The sequence below is a fragment of the Loxodonta africana genome, chromosome 10 (genome assembly GCF_030014295.1).
Source record: "Loxodonta africana isolate mLoxAfr1 chromosome 10, mLoxAfr1.hap2, whole genome shotgun sequence".
Lineage (NCBI taxonomy): Eukaryota > Metazoa > Chordata > Mammalia > Proboscidea > Elephantidae > Loxodonta > Loxodonta africana.
The window spans coordinates 2,042,086-2,058,420 of NC_087351.1; positions in this window are offsets into that span (position 1 = coordinate 2,042,086).

A 16,335-nucleotide genomic window follows, 5' to 3' on the forward strand; every position below is an offset into this window, starting at 1 on the left:
AACCCCTAACACCAAACACTAACCCCCTAAAAACAAGCAATACAAAACCCCTAACAAGAAACTAACCTAAACCCGTAACAACAAAAAACAATAACATCCTAACAGCAAACAACCTTAAACCCCTAACAACAAACAGCCCTAAACCCCTAACAACAAACAACACTAACACCCTAACAACAAAAACCACTAAACCCCAACAAGAAACAACTCTAAACCCCTAACAACAAACACTAACCCCCTAACAACAAACAACCCTAAACCCCTAACAACAAACAATCCTAACCTCCTAACAACCAACAACGCATTCCCCCTAACCACAAACAACCCTAAACCCCTAACAACAAACAACCCTAACCTCCTAACAACAAACAACCTTAACCCCCTAAGAACAAACAACCCTAAACCCCTAACAACAAACAATCCTAACCTCCTAACAACCAACAACGCATACCCCCTAACCACAAACAACACTAACACCCTAACCACAAACAACACTAACCCCGTAAGAACAAACAACACTAACCCCCTAACAACAAACAACACTAACACCCTAACAACAAAAACTACTAAACCCCAACAAGAAACAACACTAAACCCCTAACACCAAACACTAACCCCCTAACAACAAACAACACTAAACCCCTAACAAGAAACTAACCTAACCCCGTAACAACAAACAACCCTAACCTCCTAACATCAAACAACCATAAACCCCTAACAACAAACAACCCTAAACCCCTAACAACAAACACTAACACCCTAACAACAAAAAACACTAAACCCCAACAAGAAACATTAAACCCCTAACAACAAACACTAACCCCCTAACAAGAAACAACGCTAAACCCCTAACAAGAAACTAACCTAACCCTGTAACAACAAACAACCCTAACCTCCTAACAACAAACAACCCTAACCCCCTAACAAACAACAACACTAACCCCCTAACCACAAACAACACTAACACCCCAACAACAAAAACTACTAAACCCCAACAAGAAACAACCCTAAACCCCTAACAACAAACACTAACCCCCTAACAACAAACAACACTAAACCAGTAACAAGAAACTAACCTAACCCCGTAACAACAAACAATCCTAAACCCCTAACAACAAACAATCCTAACCCCCTAATAACCAACAACGCTCACCCCCAACCACAAAAAAAACTAACACCCTAACCACAAACAACAGTAACCCCGTTAGAACAAAATACACTAACCCCTAACAACAAACAACACTAACACCCTAACAACAAAAACTACTAAACCCCAACAAGAAACAACCCTAAACCCCTAACAACAAACACTAACCCCCTAACAACAAACAACACTAAACCCCTAACAAGAAACTAACCTAACCCTGTAACAACAAACACCCCTAACCTCCTAACAACAAACAATCTTAAACCCCTAACAACAAACAACCCTAAACCCCTAACAACAAACATTAACACCCTAACAACAAAAACCAGTAAACCCCAACAAGAAACAACACTAAACCCCTAAGAACAAACACTAACCCCTAACAACAAACAACACTAAACCCCTAACAAGAAACTAACCTAACCCTGTAACAACAAACAAACCTAACCTCCTAACAACAAACAACCTTAACCCCCTAACAACAAACAACACTAAACCCCTAACAACAAACAATCCTAACCCCCTAACAACCAACAACGCACACCCCCTATCCACAAACAACACTAACACCCTAACCACACACAACACTAACCCCGTAAGAACAAACAACACTAAGCCCCTAACCACAAACAACACTAACACCCTAACAACAAAAACTACTAAACCCCAACAAGAAACAACCCTAAACCCCTAACAACAAACACTAACCCCCTAACAACAAACAACACTAAACCCCTAACAATAAACTAACCTAACCCTGTAACAACAAACAACCCTAACCTCCTAACAACAAACAACCCTAACCCCCTAACAAACAACAACACTAAGCCCCTAACCACAAACAACACTAACACCCTAACCACAAAAACCACTAAACCCCAACAAGAAACAACACTAAACCCCTAACAACAAACACTAACCCCCTAACAACAAACAACACTAAACCCCTAACAAGAAACTAACCTAACCCTGTAAAAAGAAACAACCCTAACCTCCTAACAACAAACAACCCTAACCCCCTAACAAACAACAGCACTAACCCCCTAACCACAAACAACACTAACAGCCTAACAACAAAAACTACTAAACCCCAACAAGAAACAACCCTAAACCCCTAACAACAAACACTAACCCCCTAACAACAAACAACACTAAACCCCTAACAAGAAACTAACCTAACCCCGTAACAACAAACAACCCTAACCTCCTAACAGCAAACAACCTTAACCCCCTAACAACAAACAACCCTAAACCCCTAACAACAAACAATCCTAACCCCCTAACAACCAACAACGCACACCCCCTATCCACAAACAACACTAACACACTAAACAAAAACAACACTAACCCCGTAAGAACAAACAACACTAACCCCCTAACCACAAACAACACTAACACCGTAACAACAAAAACTACTAAACCCCAACAAGAAACAACCCTAAACCCCTAACAACAAACACTAACCCCCTAACAACAAACAACACTAAACCCCTAACAAGAAACTAACCTAACCCCGTAACAACAAACAACCCTAACCTCCTAACAGCAAACAACCTTAAACCCCTAACAACAAACAACCCTAAACCCCTATCAACAAACAACACTAACACCCTAACAACAAAAACCACTAAACCCCAACAAGAAACAACACTAAACCCCTAACAACAAACACTAACCCCCTAACAACAAACAACACTAAACCCCTAACAAGAAACTAACCTAACACTGTAACAACAAACAGCCCTAACCTCCTAACAACAAACCATCTTAACCCCCTAACAACAAACAACCCTAAACCCCTAACAACAAACAATCCTAACCCCCTAACAACCAACAACTCTCACCCCCTAACCACAAACAACACTAACACCCTAACCACAAACAACACTAACCCCGTAAGAACAAACAACACTAACCCCCTAACCACAAACAACACTAACACCCTAACAACAAAAACTACTAAACAACAAAAAGAAACAACCCTAAACCCCTAACAACAAACACTAACCCCCTAACAACAAACAACACTAAACCCCTAACAAGAAACTAACCTAACCCTGTAACAACAAACAACCCTAACCTCCTAACAACAAACAACTTTAAACCCCTAACAACAAACAACCCTAAACCCCTAACAACAAAAAACACTAACACCCTAACAACAAAAAACACTAAACCCCAACAAGAAACAACACTAAACCCCTAACAACAAACACTAACCCCTAACAACAAACAACACTAAACCCCTAACAAGAAACTAACCTAACCCTGTAACAACAAACAACCCTAACCTCCTAACAACAAACAACCTTAACCCCCTAACAACAAACAACCCTAAACCCCTAACAACAAACAATCCTAACCCCCTAACAACCAACAACGCACACCCCCTATCCACAAACAACACTAACACCCTAACCACAAACAACACTAACCCCGTAAGAACAAACAACACTAACCCCCTAACAACAAACAACACTAACACCCTAACAACAAAAACTACTAAACCCGAACAAGAAACAACCCTAAACCCCTAACAACAAACACTAACCCCCAAACAACAAACACTAACCTCCTAACAACAAACAACACTAAACCCCTAACAAGAAACTAACCTAAACCCGTAACAACAAACAACCCTAACCTCCTAAAAACAAACAACCTTAAACCCCTAACAACAAACAACGCTAAACCCCTAACAACAAACAACACTAACACCCTAACAACAAAAAACACTAAACCCCAACAAGAAACAACACTAAACCCCTAACAACAAACACTAACCCCCTAACAACAAACAACACTAACCCCCTAACAAGAAACTAACCTAACCCTGTAACAACAAAAAACCCTAACCTCCTAACAACAAACAACCTTAAACCCCTAACAACAAACAACCCTAAACCCCTAACAACAAACACTAACCCCCTAACAACAAACAACACTAACACCCTAACAACAAAAACCACTAAACCCCAACAAGAAACAACACTAAACCCCTAACAACAAACACTAACCCCCTAACAACAAACAACACTAACACCCTAACAACAAAAACCACTAAATCCCTACAAGAAACAACACTAAACCCCTAACAACAAACACTAACCCCCTAACAACAAACCACACTAAACCCCTAACAAGAAACTAACCTAACCCCGTAGCAACAAACAACCCTAACCTAATAACAACAAACAACCTTAAACCCCTAACAACAAACAACCCTAAACCCCTAACAACAAACAACACTAACACCCTAACAACAAAAAACACTAAACCCCAACAAGAAACAACACTAAACCCCTGACAACAAACACTACCCCCTAACAACAAAAACCACCAAACCCCTAACAAGAAACTTACCTAACCCTGTAACAACAAACAACCCTAATCTCCTAACAACAAACAACCTTAACCCCCTATCAGCAAACACCCCTAAACCCCTAACAACAAACAATCCTAACCCTCTAACAACCAACAACGCTCACTCCCTAACCACAAACAGCACTAACACCCTAACCACAAACAACACTAACCCCGTAAGAACAAACAACACTAACCCCCTAAGAACAAACAACACTAACACCCTAACAACAAAACTACTAAACCCCAACAAGAAACAACCCTAAACCCCTAACAACAAACACTAACCCTCTAACAACAAACAACACTAAACATCTAACAAGAAACTAACCTAACCCCGTAACAACAAACAACCCTAACCTCCTAAAAACAAACAACCTTAAACCAGTAACAACAAACAACCCTAAACCCCTAACAACAAACAACACTAACACACTAACAACAAAAACCACTAAATTCCAACAGGAAACAACACTGAACCCCTAACAAGAAACACTAACCCCCTAACAACAAACAACACTAAACCCCTAACAAGAAACTAACCTAACCCCGTAACAACAAACAACCCTAACCTCCTATCAACAAACAACCTTAAACCCCTAACAACAAACAACCCTAAAACCCTAACAACAAACAGCACTAACCCCCTAACAACAAAAAACACTAACCCCCTAACAACAAACACCACTAACCCCCTAACAACAATCCTAACAACCTAACAACAAACAACACTAACCCCCTAAAAATAAACTATTCTAAACCCCTAACAACAAACAACCCTAACCCCCAAACAGCAAACAACGCTAAACCCCTAACAACAAATATCCCTAACCTTCTAAGAACAAACAACTGTAACCCCCTAACAAACAACAACACTAACCCCCTAACAACAAAAACTACTAAACCCCAACAAGAAACAACCCTAAACCCCTAACAACAAACACTAACCCCCTAACAACAAACAACACTAAACCCCTAACAAGAAACTAACCTAACCCCGTAACAACAAACAACCCTAACCTCCTAACAACAAACAACCTTAAACCCCTAACAACAAACAACCCTAAACCCCTAACAACAAACAGCACTAACACCCTAACAACAAAAACTACTAAACCCCAACAAGAAACAACCCTAAACCCCTAACAACAAACACTAACCCCCTAACAACAAACAACACTAAACCCCTAACAAGAAACTAACCTAACCCCGTAACAGCAAACAACCCTAACCTCCTAACAGCAAACAACCTTAAACCCCTAACAACAAACAACCCTAAACCCCTAACAACAAACAACCTTAACCTTCTAACAACAAACAACCCTAACCCCCTAACAAACAACAACACTAACCCCCTAACCACAAACAACACTAACACCCTAACAACAAAAACTACTAAACCCCAACAAGAAACAACCCTAAACCCCTAACAACAAACACTAACCCCCTAACAACAAACAACACTAAACCCCTAACAAAAAACTAACCTAACCCCGTAACAACAAACAACCCTAACCTCCTAACAACAAACAACCTTAAAACCCTAACAACAAACAACCATAAACCCCTAACAACAAACAACCCTAAACCCCTAACAACAAACAATCCTAACCCCCTAACAACCAACAACTCTCACCCCCTAACCACAAACAACACTAACACCCTAACCACAAACAACACTAACACCCTAACAACAAAAACTACTAAACCCCAAAAAGAAACAACCCTAAACCCCTAACAACAAACACTAACCCCCTAGCAACAAACCACACTAAACCCCTAACAAGAAACTAACCTAACCCCGTAACAACAAACAACCCTAACCTCCTAACAACAAACAACCCTAACCCCGTAACAAACAACAACACTAACCCCCTAACCACAAACAACACTAATACCCTAACAACAAAAACTACTAAACCCCAACAAGAAACAACCCTAAACCCCTAACAACAAACACTAACCCCCTAACAACAAACAACACTAAACCCCTAACAACAAACAATCCTAACCCCCTAACAACCAACAACTCTCACCCCCTAACCACAAACAACACTAACACCCTAACCACAAACAACACTAACCCCGTAAGAACAAACAACACTAACCCCCTAACAACAAGCAACACTAACACCCTAACACCAAAAACTACTAAACCCCAAAAAGAAACAACCCTAAACCCCTAACAACAAACACTAACCCCCTAACAACAAACAACACTAAACCCCTAACAAGAAACTAACCTAACCCTGTAACAACAAACAACCCTAACCTCCTAACAACAAACCACCTTAACCCCCTAACAACAAACAACCCTAAACCCCTAACAACAAACAATAATAACCCCCTAACAACCAACAACTCTCACCCCCTAACCACAAACAACACTAACACCCTAACCACAAACAACACTAACACCCTAACAACAAAAACTACTAAACCCCAAAAAGAAACAACCCTAAACCCCTAACAACAAACACTAACCCCCTAGCAACAAACCACACTAAACCCCTAACAAGAAACTAACCTAACCCTGTAACAACAAACAACCCTAACCTCCTAACAACAAACAACCCTAACCCCCTAACAAACAACAACACTAACCCCCTAACCACAAACAACACTAATACCCTAACAACAAAAACTACTAAACCCCAACAAGAAACAACCCTAAACCCCTAACAACAAACACTAACCCCCTAACAACAAACAACACTAAACCCCTAACAAGAAACTAACCTAACCCTGTAACAACAAACAGCCTTAACCTCCTAACAACAAACCACCTTAACCCCCTAACAACAAACAACCCTAAACCCCTAACAACAAACAATCCTAACCCCCTAACAACCAACAACTCTCACCCCCTAACCACAAACAACACTAACACCCTAACCACAAACAACACTAACCCCGTAAGAACAAACAACACTAACCCCCTAAACACAAACAACACTAACACCCTAACCACAAACAACACTAACACCCTAACAACAAAAACTACTAAACCCTAAAAAGAAACAACCCTAAACCCCTAACAACAAACACTAACCCCCTAGCAACAAACCACACTAAACCCCTAACAAGAAACTAACCTAATCCCGTAACAACAAACAACCCTAACCTCCTAACAACAAACAACCTTAAACCCCTAACAACAAACAACCCTAACCTCTAACAACAAACAACACTAACACCCTAACAACAAAAAACACTAAACCCCAACAAGAAACAAGACTAAACCCCTAACAACAAACACTAACCCCCTAACAACAAACAACACTAAACCCCTAACAAGAAACTAACCTAACCCCGTAACAACAAACAACCCTAACCTCCTAACAACAAACAACCTTAAACCCCTAACAACAAACAACACTAAACCCCTAACAAGAAACTAACCTAACCCTGTAAGAACAAACAACCCTAACCTCCTAACAACAAACAACCCTAACCCCCTAACAAACAACAACACTAACCCCCTAACAACAAACAACCCTAAACCCCTAACAACAAACAACACTAACACCCTAACAACAAAAACCACTAAACCCCAACAAGAAACAACACTAAACCCCTAACAACAAACACTAACCCCCTAACAACAAACAACACTAAACCCCTAACAAGAAACTAACCTAACCCCGTAACAACAAACAACCCTAACCTCCTAACAACAAACAACCTTAAACCCCTAACAACAAACAACCCTAAACCCCTAACAACAAACAACACTAACACCCTAACAACAAAAACCACTAAACCCCAACAAGAAACAACACTAAACCCCTAACAACAAACACTAACCCCCTAACAACAAACAACACTAAACCCCTAACAAGAAACTAACCTAACCCTGTAAGAACAAACAACCCTAACCTCCTAACAACAAACAACCCTAACCCCCTAACAAACAACAACACTAACCCCCTAACAACAAACAACCCTAAACCCCTAACAACAAACAACACTAACACCCTAACAACAAAAACCACTAAACCCCAACAAGAAACAACACTAAACCCCTAACAACAAACACTAACCCCCTAACAACAAACAACACTAAACCCCTAACAAGAAACTAACCTAACCCTGTAACAACAAACAACCTCAACATCCTAACAACATACATCCTTAACCCCCTAACAACAAACAACCCTAAACCCCTAACAACAAACCATCCTAACCCCTTAACAACCAACAACGCACACCCCCTAACCACAAAGAACACTAACACCCTAACCACAAACAACACTAACCCCGTAAGAACAAACTACACTAACAACCTAGCAACAAACAACACTAACACCCTAACAACAAAAACTACTAAACAACAACAAGAAACAACCCTAAACCCCTAACAACAAACACTAACCCCCTAACAACAAACAACACTAAACCCCTAACAAGGAACTAAGCTAACCCCGTAACAACAAACAACCCTAACCTCCTAACAACAAACAACCCTAACCCCCTAACAAACAACAACACTAACCCCCTAACCACAAACGACACTAACACCCTAACAACAAAAACTACTAAACCCCAACAAGAAGCAAACCTAAACCCCTAACAACAAACACTAACCCCCTAACAACAAACAACACTAAACCCCTAACAAGAAACTAACCTAACCCCGTAACAACAAACAACCCTAACCTCCTAACAACAAACAACCTTAAACCCCTAACAACAAACAACCCTAAACCCCTAACAACAAACAACACTAACACCCTAACAACAAAAACCACTAAACCCCATCAAGAAACAACACTAAACCCCTACCAACAAACACTAACCCCCTAACAACAAACACTAAACGCCTAACAAGAAACTAACCTAACCCTGTAACAACAAACTGCCCTAACCACCTAACAACAAACAAAATTAACCCCCTAACAACAAACAACTCTAAACCCCTAACAACAAACAATCCTAACCCCCTAACAACCAACAACGCTCACCCCCTAACCACAAACAACACTAAAACCCTAACCACAAACAACACTAACCCCGTAAGAACAAACAACACTAACCCCCTAACAACAAACAACACTAACACCCTAACAACAAAACCACTAAACCCGAACAAGAAACAACCCTAAACCCCTAACAACAAACACTAACCCCCTAACAAAAAACAACACTAAACCCCTAACAAGAAACTAACCTAATCCCGTAACAACAAACAACCCTAACCTCCTAACAACAATCAACCGTAAACCCCTAACAACAAACAACCCTAAACCCCTAACAACAAACAACACTAACACCCTAACAAAAAAAACTCTAAACCCCAACAAGAAACAACACTAGACCCCTAACAACAAACACTAACCCCCTAAAACAAAGAACACTAATCCCCTAACAGGAAACTAACCTAACCCTCTAACAACAAACAACCCTAACCTCCTAACAACAAACAACCTTAAACCCCTAACCACAAACAACCCTAAACCCCTAACAACAAACAACACTAACACACTAACAACAAAAAACACTAAACCCCAACAAGAAACAACACTAAACCCCTAACAAGAAACACTAACCCCATAACAACAAACAACACTAAACCCTTAACAAGAAACTAACCTAACCCTGTAACAAAAAACAACCCTAACCTCCTAACAACAAACAAGCTTAACCCCCTAACAACAAACAATCCTACCCCTCTAACAACCAACAACACTCACCCCCTAACCACAAACAACACTAACACCCTAACCACAAACAACACTAACCCCGTAAGAACAAACAACACTAACCCCCTAACAACAAACAACAATAACCTCCTAACAACATACAACCCTAACCCCCTAACAATCAACAACACTAACCCCCTAACCACAAACAACACTAATACCATAACAACAAAAACTACTAAACCCCAACAAGAAACAACCCTAAACCCCTAACAACAAACACTAACCCCCTAACAACAAACAACACTAAACCCCTAACAAGAAACTAACCTAACCCCGTAACAACAAACAACCCTAACCTCCTAACAACGAACAACCGTAAACCCCTAACAACAAACAACCCTAAACCCCTAACAACAAACAACACTAACACCCTAACAACAAAAACCACTAAACCCCAACAAGAAACAACACTAAACCCCTAACAACAAACACTAACCCCATAACAACAAACAACACTAAACCCCTAACAAGAAACTAACCTAACCCTGTAACAACAAACAGCCCTAACCTCCTAACAACAAACCACCTTAACCCCCTAAGAACAAACAACCCTAAACCCCTAACGACAAACAATCCTAACCCCCTAACAACCAACAACGCTCACCCCCTAACCACAAACAACACTAACACCCTAACCACAAACAACACTAACCCCGTAAGAACAAACAACACCAACCCCCTAACAACAAACAACACTAACACTGTAACAACAAAAACTATTAAACCCCAACAAGAAACAACCCTAAACCCCTAACAACAAACACTAACCCCCTAACAACAAACAACACTAAACCCCTAACAAGAAACTAACCTAAACCCGTAAAAACAAACAACCCTAACCTCCTAACAACAAACAACCTTAAACTTCTAACAAACAACAACACTAAGCCCCTAACCACAAACAACACTAACTCAGTAACAACTAAAACTACTAAACCCCAACAAGAAACAACCCTAAACCCCTAACAACAAACACTAACCCCCTAACAACATACAACACTAAACCCCTAACAAGAAACTAACGTAACCCCGTAACAACAAACAACCCTAACCTCCTAACAACAAACAACCTTAAACCCCTAACAACAAACAACACTAACACCCTAACAACAAAAACCACTAAACCCCAACAAGAAACAACACTAAACCCCTAACAACAAACACTAACCCCCTAACAACAAACAACACTAAACCCCTAACAAGAAACTAACCTAACCCTGTAACAACAAACAACCCTAACCTCCTAACAACAAACAACCTTAACCCCCTAAGAACAAACAACCCTAAACCCCTAACAACAAACAATCCTAACCCCCTAACAACCAACAACGCACACCCCCAACCACAAACAACACTAACACCCTAACCACAAACAACACTAAGCCCGTAAGAACAAACAACTCTAACCCCCTAACAACAAACAACACTAACACCCTAACAACAAAAACTACTAAACCCCAACAAGAAACAACTCTAAACCCTAACAACAAACACTAACCCCCTAACAACAAACAACACTAAACCCCTAACAAGAAACTAACCTAACCCCGTAACAACAAACAACCCTAACCTCCTAACAACAAACAACCTTAAACCGCTAACAACAAACAACTCTAAACCTCTAACAACAAACAACACTAACACCCTAACAACAAAAAACACTAAACCCCAACAAGAAACAACTCTAAACTCCTAACAACAAACACTAACCCCGTAACAACAAACAACACTAATTCCCTAACAACAAAAACTACTAAACCCCAACAAGAAACAACCCTAAACCCCTAACAACAAACACTAACCCCCTAACAACAAACAACACTAAACCCCTAACAAGAAACTAACCTAACAACATAACAACAAACAACCCTAACCTCCTAACAACAAACAACCTTAAACCCCTAACAACCAACAACCCTAAACCCCAAACAACAAACAACACTAACACCCTAACAACAAAAGCCACTAAACCCCAACAAGAGACAAAACTAAACCCGTAACAACAAACACTAACCCCCTAACAACAAACAACACTAAACCCCTAACAAGAAACTAACCTAACCCTGTAACAAGAAACAACCCTAACCTCCTAACAACAAACAACCTTAACCCCCTAATAACAAACAACTCTAAACCCCTAACAACAAACAATTCTAACCCCCTAACATCCAACAACGCTCACCCCCTAACCACAAACAACACTAACACCCTAACCACAAAAACACAAACCCCGTAAGAACAAACAACACTAACCCCCTAACAACAAACAACCTTAAACCCCTAACAACAAACAACACTAAACCCCTAACAACAAACAACACTAACACCCTAACAACAAAAACCACTAAACCCCAACAAGAAACAACACTAAACCCCTAACAACAAACACTAACCCTCTAACAACAAACAACACTAAACCCTTATCAAGAAACTAACCTAACCCTGTAACAACAAACAACCCTAACCTCCTAACAACATACAACCCTAACCCCCTAACAAACAACAACACTAACCCCCTAACCACAAACAACACTAATACCATAACAACAAAAACTACTAAACCCCAACAAGAAACAACCCTAAACCCCTAACAACAAACACTAACCCCCTAACAACAAACAACACTAAACCCCTAACAAGAAACTAACCTAACCCTGTAACAACAAACAACCCTAACCTCCTAACAACAAACAACCTTAAACCCCTAACAACAAACAACCCTAAACCCCTAACAACAAACAACACTAACACCCTAACAACAAAAACCACTAAACCCCAACAAGAAACAACACTAAACCCCTAACAACAAACACTAACCCCCTAACAACAAACAACACTAAACCCCTAACAAGAAACTAACCTAACCCTGTAACAACAAACAGCCCTAACCTCCTAAAAACAAACCACCTTAACCCCCTAACAACAAACAACCGTAAACCCCTAACGACAAACAATCCTAACCCCCTAACAACCAAAAACGCTCACCCCCTAACCACAAACAACACTAACACCCTAACCACAATCAACACTAACCCCGTAAGAACAAACAACACCAACCCCCAACAACAAACAACACTAACACCCTAACAAGAAAAACTACTAAACCCCAACAAGGAACATCCCTAAACCCCTAACAACAAACACTAACCCCCTAACAACAAACAACACTAAACCCCTAACAAGAAACTAACCTAAACCCGTAACAACAAACAACCCAAACCTCCTAACAAAAAACAACCTTAAACTTCTAACAAACAACAACACTAAGCCCCTAACCACAAACAACACTAACACAGTAACAACTAAAACTACTAAACCCCAACAAGAAACAACCCTAAACCCCTAACAACAAACACTAACCCCCTAACAACATACAACCCTAAACCCCTAACAAGAAACTATCCTAACCCCGTAACAACAAACAACCCTAACCTCCTAACAACAAACAACCTTAAACCCCTAACAACAAACAACCCTAAACCCCTAACAACAAACAACACTAACACCCTAACAACAAAAACCACTAAACCCCAACAAGAAACAACACTAAACCCCTAACAACAAACACTAACCCCCTAACAACAAACAACACTAAACCCCTAACAAGAAACTAACCTAAACCTGTAACAACAAACAACCCTAACCTCCTAACAACAAACAACCTTAACCCCCTAACAACAAACAACCCTAAACCCCTAACAACAAACAATCCTAACCCCCTAACAACCAACTACGCACACCCCCAACCACAAACAACACTAACACCCTAACCACAAACAACACTAACCCCGTAAGAACAAACAACACTAACCTCCTAACAACAAACAACACTAACACCCTAACAACAAAAACTACTAAACCCCAACAAGAAACAACCCTAAACCCCTAACAACAAACACTAACCCCCTAACAACAAAAAGCACTAAACCCCTAATAAGAAACTAACCTAACCCCGTAACAACAAACAACCCTAACCTCCTAACAACAAACAACCTTAAACCCCTAACAACAAACAACCCTAAACCCTAACAACAAACACTAACACCCTAACAACAAAAACCACTAAACCCCAACAAGAAACAACACTAAACCCCTAACAACAAACACTAACCCCCTAGCAACAAACCACACTAAACCCCTAACAAGAAACTAACCTAACCCCGTAACAACAAACAACCCTAACCTCCTAACAACAAACAACCTTAAACCCCTAACAACAAACAACACTAAACCTCTAACAACAAACAACACTAACACCCTAACAACAAAAAACACTAAGACCCAACAAGAAACAAGACTAAACCCCTAAAAACAAACACTAACCCCCTAACAACAAACAACACTGAACCCCTAACAAGAAACTAACCTAACCCCGTAACAACAAACAACCCTAACCTCCTAACAACAAACAACATTAAACCCCTAACAACAAACAACCCTAAAACCCTAACAACAAACAACACTAACACCCTAACAACAAAAACCACTAAAACGCAACAAGAAACAACCCTAAACCCCTAACAACAAACACTAACCCCCTAACAACAAACAACACTAAACCCCTAACAAGAAACTAACCTAACCCTGTAACAACAAACAACCCTAACCTCCTAACAACAAACAACCTTAACCCCCTAACAACAAACAACCCTAAACCCCTAACAACAAACAATCCTAACCCCCTAACAACCAACAACGCACACCCCCTAACCACAAACCACACTAACACCCTAACCTCAAAAAACACTAACCCCGTAAGAACGAACAAGACTAACCAACTAACAACAAACAACACTAACACCCTAACAACAAAAACTACTAAACCCCAACAAGAAACAACCCTAAACCCCTAACAACAAACACTAACCCCCTAACAACAAACAACACTAAACCCGTAACAAGAAACTAACCTAACCCCGTAACAACAAATAACCCTAACCTCCTAACAACAAACAACCTTAAACCCCTAAGAACAAACAACCCTAAACCCCTAACAACAAACAACACTAACACCCTAACAACAAAAACCACTAAACCCCAACAAGAAACAACACTAAACCCCTAACAACAAACTCTAACCCCTAACAACAAACAACACTGAACCCCTAACAAGAAACTAACCTAAACCTGTAACAACAAACAATCCTAACCTCCTAACAACAAACCACCTTAACCCCCTAACAACAAACAACCCTAAACCCCTAACAACAAACAATCCTAACCCCCTAACAACCAACAACGCACACCCCCAACCACAAACAACACTAACATCCTAACCACAAACAACACTAACCCCGTAAGAACAAACAACACTAACCTCCTAACAACAAACAACACTAACACCCTAACAACAAAAACTACTAAACCCCAACAAGAAACAACCCTAAACCCCTAACAACAAACACTAACCCTCTAACAACAAAAAGCACTAAACCCCTAATAAGAAACTAACTTAACCCCGTAACAACAAACAACCCTAACCTCCTAACAACAAACAACCTTAAACCCCTAACAACAAACAACCCTAAACCCCTAACAACAAACACTAACACCCTAACAACAAAAACCACTAAACCCCAACAAGAAACAACACTAAACCCCTAACAACAAACACTAACCCCCTAACAACAAACAACACTAAACCCCTAACAAGAAACTAACCTAACCCTGTAACAACAAACAGCCCTAACCTCCTAACAACAAACCACCTTAACCCCCTAACAACAAACAACCCTAAACCCCTAACAACAAACAATCCTAACCCCCTAACAACCAACAACTCTCACCCCCTAACCACAAAAAACACTAACACCCTAACCACAAACAACACTAACCCCGTAAGAACAAACAACACTAACCCCCTAAACACAAACAACACTAACACCCTAACAACAAAAACTACTAAACCCCAAAAAGAAACAACCCTAAACCCCTAACAACAAACACTAACCCCCTAACAACAAACAACACTAAACCCCTAACAAGAAACTAACCTAACCCCGTAACAACAAACAACCCTAACCTCCTAACAACAAACAACCTTAAACCCCTAACAACAAACAACCCTAAACCCCTAACAACAAACAACACTAACACCCTAACAACAAAAAACACTAAACC